The 10300-nt window shown below is 38.0% G+C and overlaps 1 pseudogene; it reads left to right on the plus strand.

The window, feature by feature from the left end:
* Nucleotides 1-6556: 6556 nt before the first annotated feature.
* On the plus strand, nt 6557-7709 carry LOC148012476 (uncharacterized; annotated as a pseudogene).
* The last annotated feature ends 2591 nt before the right edge of the window (nt 7710-10300 follow it).

Below are 10300 nucleotides of genomic sequence, written 5' to 3' on the forward strand. Positions count from 1 at the left end.
AGTGTGAGCTCCCATTACAGCATGAGAAGTATGGACTACATCCACATTCTTTCCATTTATCTCCTTTGTGAGTAAGGCACCCTCAAGGTCCTAGAGTTTCAAACTATCCTCAGGCATATTAGCACACATGGCACTACTGAAAGTGTCCTATGACTTAGAAAGTGTCACAAGCAAGAACAAGGGAGGAAGATTACCCTTAAACTCAATGCCTTATGGGATCAATCGACAAAAAATCAAGTGAAATCCATTTAAATACATGGATACACTAGTCCCTTCCTTCATGGGAAGGTCCATGATCTGTCTCAACTAATACATTTGTAAAACATGACTTTTCTTGTCATAAAGATTGCATATCTTTCTCCATAATTGCCAATCATTATCCTCATGTGCCAAAACATTGAAATAAACTTATTTTGACAATGACAATATAGTAGTGGATTTACATAGCTCATCCAAATCATCCCAAGTATCTTTCTCAATGCTTTCAAGCTTTACACTCTTGGTTTTCAAAGTTCTAACCTACTTTTTTTGAACTAGTGCTTGCCTTATCTATCTCTTCCAATAGGTGAAGTGTGCCATCAAGATTTTTGATATTAAAAATAACAATAGCATTCAAAGAACCATCCATAATGACAGTATACAAACGTAAAATCCAAAAGAATGGGCTACTGTAAATGATTGCAAATTAGGCCCCAAAACTTATCCAAAACAAAGGCAAAAAAGAAGGAAATATCAAAGTATAGAGCTATTCACCAACTACAAGCAATAGATTACAAAATGAGAATATATGCTCGCTAACACAATGTTGAAAAATATAATTACAGCAATGCTAAAATAATGAAAGTAGCAAATAGCAATCCAATTGTGGAAAAATAGCCAAGAAAGTAAGCTCCCATTGCCAAGGATATCTGATTAGTGATCAAGATACAAAAAATGCAACTAGTAGTAACTAAGCATAGGCCACTGGTACCAGAGACTATCACAAACTCAAATTGTCAGTAACCTATACATCCTATCTATATCCAATAAAATACAAGAGAGCATATATATAAACCAAGAGTCCCACTATCTCAAAGAACAAAGCTCTACCAAGTAAGTATAGGAGTCTCCCATTGGAAGAAAATTTGGAATGCAAAGTGAGAAAGAAAAGCTTAAGACATATACATCAAAGCATCCAAGAAGCCCATGCACATCACAAATACTTCTTGGAGCATAAGTGTCAAATGAAGCTTCAATATCCATATGTGAGTAAGCATAAAAGTTCAAAACATTTAACCAAAGCCTAAGTACATCAAATGTAGCTCAAATCCAAGTGTCAAATCATGTCACAACCATATTCAGGCTCATACAATAATGCTAGACATCACGGTAGACATGTAGCATCCTTGAAATACCATGTAGGCATAATAGGCATTCAAAGCATGAAGCTAATTGTCATATACTTGCTATCCAAACTGTTACAATAGCAATAATCCTATCCAAAACTAAGCAAATTAAGATCTATTTATCCAAATAGCATCCCAAAAGCATAACCATACCATGTGAGCATCAAAATAGCATTCTCGAATTATCAAATATGCATTATCAAATTTATTGTTTGCTATCCAGACTAGAACTATTCTATTGTGTGAAACAAATAACAAAAATCTACACGAAATCAACTTTCTTAGTATCCAAATCTATAGCTCTCATCACACTCTTTGTTTCTAGCTATAGAATGCCTAAAACTGATACCATAGGCAAAAGTTATGGCCAAAATATGATAGTGTTGTCAAGCTACCATAACACTCCATGACTTCTACAACATGGTTTGTAACTACTCAAAATGGAAAGAATGGCTACTCCTTAGCACTCAACAAGGCTTACCTAGAACCTGGAAGCTCCTTAATAAGCCAAGAGTAAGTTGGAACAAGCTGGGATAAGGGAAGACTCAATGCATACATTGGGATGAACAAATGATGGTTCCCATAAAACCTTGAGCGAAAGCTTTGAATCTAAGTTGAAACAAAAGGATGAAGAAGCTTCTTGAATGTTTGGCTCTTAAACTAGTTGAAAGATAGAGCCCGAGTGGAGGCACTCAAGAAAAATCAAGAGCACATCAAGAGCTATGGTAGATGGAGCAAGAGAGCAAGAGAGAGACATTGTATGTGTGGAAACTCCAACAATCACCATGTGTGATTAGCCTTCCCTTATTCAATAGTTACTAAAAGAATAAATAATAAAGTGACACTGAAGGGTACATGCCATCTACAATGAATAGGTGTGTGGTTGCAGTGTATGAAGTAAAAAATACACAATGATATAAGCATAGGCTATATATTTCTCTTAAGGATCCCTAGCATTACCTAAAGATTTTTTATAAAACTATAGTTTTGTGAAAATTTTTGAAAAATCTATAGACACGCTTTAGAAATACGTTCACATCAAGGGATTTTAAAAACATTATTATTTACTAATAGAATATTTTTTTCAAAAGCATCTTAAATTTTAGAAATTTGAATTCTCACAAGCATGAGATTAAGCACAACTGATATCATATATATTAAATGGTGCTATTATGGAGTGCATCTTTCTAACTCTTCATTAATTTTTATTGTTAATTAAGAAATCTTGAAAGAATTTCAAGTTTTACATTTTGTGCTTGATTATTCATCTTGATAAAGTATTATTGAAAATATTATTCTATCTAAGCTAAGCCCTTTCTTGAGTTTTTTTATAACAACATCAAAATGTAGTTTAATAAATTATGTTAAATCCATTTGAAGCATCCCTATAGAGTTTACTATAGTGTACAAGTTATGCTTAAGGTTAGACTACCTTTAAAATAGTCTTTTGTAAGAGAGGATCAAATAGCATACAAATATATAATATATGTAGGTATAAATCTATTTGATGAAATGTACATGTACAATGTCAAGGTGCTACCTTAAAAAGTGTGTGGTTTTCTCATGATTATTTTGAACCATATAATATAGTTTTACATAAATCTTGGCCTTACATCATCAATGAAGGTGTAAATATATTTCAAGAAATTTAGGAGTACAAAATGAATGTATGATATCAAATAGATCTTAAATTTTCACATGGTTATAGTGAACCATAAATGCAATTATATGTAAGCTTGGGCTCTAAATTATGCACTTTCATTTTTGACTTGAGAAGGCTGTATTCATTAATAATGAGATCATGAATGTGCTATGTGTAGTGTTCCATTTTGAAAAGGCTATCTCTACTATTGCATTTTCTGTTTTAGCTTACACCTCTTAAGGCTTGAAATCTAATATTTAGGGACCATCCATAAGAACTCTTTTTTAAATGATGTACCAAACATTACTTTCTTCTCTTTTATTACATTTTGGGAAGAAAATTGAGATTGATTGATTGTATTTGATTGTATTAAGCTCTATCACAAGAACAATGAATACACCATCTAGTTGTGATGTATTGCTAGTGCCCAAATTCCCTATGTATAACACTAATTACTTCTATTTGCTACAGTTGAAATGCATAGAAGTTTTGATAAAGTTTTTTTTTCCAAAGAAAAATAGATCTAAACATTAAATTGTAATTGGTTTAACAATGATCCAATAATAAAAGATATGTTTTCTAGATATTTTTTGTGGCATTTGATCCATTGCATTCGAATCAAAAGCAAAGGCTACAATTTTACCATAACTTTAGTACTAGGATTTGATGCATTGCATCAAACTAAACTTTGTATGATAGATACTCCACTTGTGTAGATATGAATTTTGGTAATCAAATTGAGGCAATTAGTACTTACATGGCAAATATTCCTTTCATCCACTATGCAAATTATGGTTGTGTTAATCTTACACTATATATCCAACTTTGAATGTACGTGTGCTATGCAAATCTTGGTATTACATAATGAAAGGATACATTTTTATGTGTGTTTTGCATCCATGGTTGAGTGCATCAAATGATTAGCACCCAAGCACACCATGGTGATACTCAACATGTAGTCATGCTTCATGTGCTATGTGGTGAGGTAGCTATTTTGCAGCATGAGGCTAAGATGCACAATCGTGGAGACCCTAGTGTTGTTAGTGGCACCTCTCTACCAAGTGGTGGCTAGCATTGTGGTGGTCAACATAGCCCTCTCTACTCCACCTTGTAGGCATTATGCCTCAATATTCTACCTACAATACTTGTGTTACCTCATATATGGCTGGCCATCTGCCTTGATACATATGTGAAAGTAGAAAAGAATGAATATACATTATAGACCATTAGATATAAATATGATAATATTGATGTGAATTATTGTTTAAAGCTATTTCTCTTTATATTCTAACATTAAAGAAACCAATTTGTCTTTGACCTCTCCCAAAATTTAAGAAGGCTATAAACTACTTCAAGTCAAGAAGTTAGTATATATTGATATGGGAAGAGAGAGAGAGAGAGAGAGAGAGAGAGAGAGAGAGAGAGAGAGAGAGAGAGAGAGAGAGAGAGAGAGAGAGAGAGAGAGAGAGAGAGAGAGAGAGAGAGAGAGAGAGAGAGAGAGAGAGAGAGAGAGAGAGAGAGAGAGAGAGATTATGGTGTGGACTTAAAAATCTTTAATGGAATAGTTGAGAGAAAATTTCAAGTATCTTATATCCCATCATTGTTTCCCTCTTAGTTGATATCAGAGTGGCATTTGCAGGATCATGTCCTAGGAGCAAGAAGTGCAAAGAGTGAAGATTCATCACAAGATTGAGAATTTGAGATCTTTATATGAAGTTAATGCTTGTTATCTACATCTTGATAGAGTTACTATTCTCATCATCGAGCCATATATCGAAGTTCAGGCTTAAGGATGCATCATGGCTTGATTTGTGGATTTTTGAATCGGGGGTCATGTTCTAGCAACTCTATCTAGTGTTTAGAAAAGTTACTTGAATGATTGGGTCTACCCAATGATAGACTCTCAATCGTCACGATCGAGACCTTCAACTTTCCTCAATGAGTTTATTTTAGTTATCTAATTAGCAAACATGTTGTTGGGGGTAAAGGTGCCTCTGCCTAGCCACCAGTGTATTACTACACTGACAATACCCACCACTGCACACTGCATTAGAGCTATTTGGAGGTCAAAAGGAGGGCCTTGTAAGAAAATGGGTATTTGCATCATTATCTCTCTAGAAAATACCGAAATCTTCATTTTTTGGAATAAAATAGGTGTGTTTAACTAGCCACCTGAGAAAGTTAGTAACACCTTTTGTGGATAACGACGGCCCACACTGATGACTGGAAAATTTAAAGTCAGGAATCTTTAGGGAGTAAGAGGACTGTAAACCTTCAATGCCATATACTATGCCACCCCTCTACATTCAATGCCATCTATAGTTGGGAAAGTCCCACTTGACCTCTTCACCGTGCCCTCCACTAAACCCCTCTAATCCCTGCTGCCCTCTTGGCAATGGTGGTCTACTGAGCTTTTCCCTCTGTTGATAATATCAGTCTACTAGGCTGTTCTTACCTCTATTAGCAATGGTGGACTCCCATCTCCATGTTGACAATGCCAAGTACCATCTTCATATTGACCTTGAACCTAGTTACGCTCTAGTGCAAAAATGTCGTGGTGGTAGCTTTGTATCAGCAAATGAAAGGAATGCTCTAAGATGTTCTGGAGCCAAGAATGTGGATATATGGTGTGATGGATCTATTTACCCACATGATCCTCAAACCTACAGTCAACCACCTTTCTCAAGTCCAACCTCACTTCTCAGGTTTGTTGGAGATGGACAGAAAGGTTTGTTGGGCTACTGCAAATCAATTTCAGTAACCCCTACAGTTGAGAAAGAGATGTTCCAGGTTCAAAATACCCATCTTTGTCACCTTAGAGACCTTTGCAAGTTGCAAGAAGAAAAGCACCAGGAACATGAGATCAACAAGCTACAAAAGCAAGTTGAACAATACAAAATGAAGAAAACATCTATTGGACCTTGGCAAACGAAAAGAAAGTTGCAAAACGTAGAGGATCTTAAGGTTGGTTTAGGAGGAATCAAGAAAAGGATCAGAGAAATCAGGTAAGCATTCTGATTCTATGTACTCTCTTGCTCCTATGTGCCCTCTGATTTCTATGTGCCTTCTTCCCTCTGGCTCCTCCATACATTAACACTGGGGTTCTGCATGTAGGGTTGTATTGTAGCTCGACAAGGAGAATATCAGCCCAGCAATGCAGATGAAACCTCTGATTAGCTCGAAGGTTGCAAAGGAACTACTGCAAGAGAAGAAATTTAAGGTTGTGTAGAGGGAGGTGGTGGATCAGTTTATTACCAACAACACCATATCCACTGAGAATGTACAGAGTGCTATGGATGAGAGTGGTATTAGTCAGAAAGGATATGCCTTATTACATAAGACTGTCAAGTCTGCATTCAAAGCTAAATAAATCACTCCAAAACTTCTACCAACCACTACAGATGTTTGGAAGCTTCGGAAGAGACTTAACGAGAAGCAAAACGACTATGTTGGATCCCCGTACCACATTACAAATGAATACAAAGGGAAACGAGGCACTGTTAAATATGATGAACACAACAACATCTTCATGGAGTTGGAGCTATTGCAGAGAAGGATGGTTGAGTTTGACAATATCACACATGCTGAAACAAACGGTGTTCTCAACTTTGTTCTGAAGATGGACGAGTGTGAGATCCTGAATGATAAGAAGATGGAAAGAGTAGCCATAACATTGATGGATAGAGCAATGGGAAAATTGCCCAAGGATGATCCACTGTACTTCTCAGTACAATGAGAAATGAATCTATGGTGGCCTGATTGCTTTCTTGTATGTACTGCTAGGTCATTTTCTTGTGAATATAGTGTGGTTTCTACACTCAATCTAATAGATGTATTATTTTGATTTGGTGTAGGTTTTAACCAAGGACCATGATGTCTTGGAATGGGTCTTCCAACAAACTCCCATTCTTGATCTTATTAGTGGGCAGATGCGAGGGCAAAGGACTCTTACTGTTGGAGACAGAGGCACCTTTCAAGTTGTTTGGCACCTGGCCTCTGATTTAAAGACATTAAAATGCTTATACAATTGCAATCGAGGAGCCTTGACCTTACCATGCCTGTACTGCATGGAGCTTGCAAAAACCCTCGATCACAGGTGGTGGACAAAGCCACCCGACCGGCAATTGCTGGATAAGAGCTTATGACCTGTTTTTGATATACCATTGACAAATGTGCACATTTGTACTATGCATGCTCTGTGTCATGTCATAGAGAAACTAATCAACCTATACATTGGGTTTGTATGGAAAATTAGAAATAAGTCTGAACGCCATGATGGCATTGCTACTATTGAAAAGGTATTATCCAGTATGCATCTTCATGGAGAAAACGTTCAAATTGAGCAAGACCAGAAGCTCTCCACCAATGAAAAAGATCTTCCTAGAAAGGTTTCTATAGGTGGAGTGAAGGCAAGGCGGTTCCTATCAAGACCAATCAACAACACAATTAAAAAGCATGCATCCAACCACGTCAGCAGGATAGAGTACAAGCAATGGAGGAAACTACACATTGCAATTAAGGACCATGAGGCTGCATCCAGAAATGCAAAGGTAGAGGTATGGTGTGCAGTGGACAAAATCTTCAAGATGTGCGACAAGGAGTCCTGGTCGACACTCTGGACATCAAGGTTCTTCAAACACACCTTCAACAATTCAAAAAATAGTTTATCGCAGCCTGGATAGAAAACAACATAACAATTACATGGTAAGCTTCACAATCTGGCCTACATCATTTTGCATCTTAGGATATAATTCTAAAACATATGATATTGTTGTATGTCAACACATCATCTATAATCATCTACCATTCTTCATTCAAAAGTACGGTGATCCAAACATATGGAGCACTCAAGGAATGGAGAAGTCGCATTATATGGCATGCAATGCATACTTCATACATACTCAACATGGTGGTGGCAGTCATAAAGGAAATAGCCTTCATGAACTCTTCCAGTGGTTCTACAGATGAATAATGCAATAGCATCACAAAGAAGAGACTCTACGTTCATCAAAGATTGTGCATGCTTTGAGGGAAGCTCAATCAAAAAGGGAGAAGAAGATTCAAGCATTCAGAAACTCAAATGCTCTTCAATCACAACAAAGATGGAGACAGGAACGCCACTTTATTAACCATCGATGGATGAAGGAACTGTAGTTAGATGCAGTGAACACATTGTAACCAAAAAGCCACTTACAAAGCAATGGACTGTATTAAGAATGTTTAAGAATGTGTAATGAAATGTTGCAAAATACATCATACATCTTTTTGCCCCTCACTTGGTCTATATTCTAGTAAAAGTTGGTCTTGTTTTCTCTTGAGTCGTATTAACTGGTTCTTTCCATAGGGTTCCAGCTGCTCACTGTCTTCTATTCCTAATGCTAGCACAAGCCCTACATAGGCACTAAAATAGCCCCTTCTCGAGCATCGGGACGCAGGCTGGTAGCCAAAGACATCCAGGGCTGTGAACTTCTCTGCCAAAATTACCTTCTCATAGGTGTTAGGGATAGGCTGTCCACTGAGAAACCGGGAAAGTGTTTTGAAGAAAAATGTGGCCACAACACCTTCATCACTAAGGTTGTTGTGGTGCACTAAAACCTTCGATTTTGCAAGCCCCTTCAGGTAGTGCCTTAGAGCTGCATCGCATCCATGGAACTCTCTTCTGTGCCTAATTAGAAACTCATCTACTTCTCCGAACAACCTCTGCAATAAACCAAATAGACCAAATCCTAATTACAGTGAGAAGAATAAGAACCTCCACCATAATCTAATCAAAGCAAACAATGAAAGAAAAGTAAGTGTCACCTCTAGTTTCTCGTCATAGAGGAAGGTTTTCTCGTTCTGAAGGTTCACACTACCCACGCTCTCCCCTTGACGTTCCTTTAGGAAATGAGCAGTGCTTTCCTGCAACTTGTCATAGCCCATAACTTCCTGAAACTACCTGAACTCCTGCTCACTTGGCACTCTGCCTCTTTCCCTATCTTCTTTCACCCTATTGAACCACAAAAGGAGGCACTAACCTGCATCAAAATTCTCCTCTAGTGACAAGTCTTCCATATCATCATCGGAAATGAATCCGTCCTCCTCCTCTGCGTTCCTTGTAATTGCTGCAAGTGCGAATTATTCTCTGATAGAGAACACCTTCTGGATGTCGCTAAGCAACAGATACTGCTTTCCCTCAATTTGAAACTCAGGAAGAGCAGGCAGCTGGAGCGAAGTGTCAACAACACCAACTTCCCTTGTGTACTGTGGAACCTTTGAAACTTTATTCTTGATATCTTTGAGACTTATTGCCTTGGTCTCATTCTCTTCCTCAATAGGCAATAACTCTTCCTCCACTCCAACTCCTTCAATGTCTCCTTCCACATCCGGGCCCTCATCCTCTGTCTCCTCTTCTGGCTCATACAATAACTCAACATTTGTATTGGGTAGATTCTTGGTTGTATAGACAATGCAGGTATATGATGAACCCCATCTCCACTGACACAAGCTTGTAGTCCTTCTTGTGCATTGGACACCAAAACGGCCTATAAGGGCCCATCAGAAGGAGATAACGTTTATATAGGATGTTGTTCTGCTTCTTGTCCTTTGTGCGATCAAGGAGATGAACAGAGTCCCTCTGATCTGATGTCACCCATCCTTTCTCTACCTGGGCTTCAAAATCATTGAATTCAATAGTGTAATATTCCATGTTCTCTCTGATGATTTCCTGATACGGCACGGCTGTGTTGAATATATTTATTAAATTGGGATAATACTCCGATGCTCCCGCTTCATTGACAAAGTCTATTAAAGCCGCTTCACAATCTGCTGGCATAGAGGCTACAGAATTTTTCTTGCTTGCTGTTTTTTTGGGAGCGGGATCTCGATCTCGTTGGGACATTGAGAAATCCACCTTTCATTTGAGGGACGGTCCCTTGGTCTTCTGTTCTGAAAGGCAGACAAGACTTGAAGCAGCACTAGCTTCACACAGAGTGGAGGTCGAATATTCATGAAAACCTGTCACAACCTGAGTTTGCCAGTAGTGTGAGCTTCCAGTGAGAGGTGATACCTCCATAGCAGGATCAGTGCTTGTAAAGGTTGAGCGCACTCTATGACACGGATAGAGTTTCCCTCCTCCTCAAATGAACCTACTGGTGATGGTACTGAGAAATCCACTACACGTTTTTTTGATGAACGTGCAACGACCGCTTGGCTTCCCTTTGCAGACACTTGAACCCTCCCCTCTTGGCTAAGCTCAGGGTCAAGAAAATATGGCCTCTTCCCACATCCTCCT

This window comes from Lygodium microphyllum, chromosome 27, assembly GCF_053477565.2.
Source record: "Lygodium microphyllum isolate KBCC chromosome 27, Lygodium_microphyllum_v1.1.10, whole genome shotgun sequence".
Classification (NCBI taxonomy): Eukaryota; Viridiplantae; Streptophyta; class Polypodiopsida; order Schizaeales; family Lygodiaceae; genus Lygodium; species Lygodium microphyllum.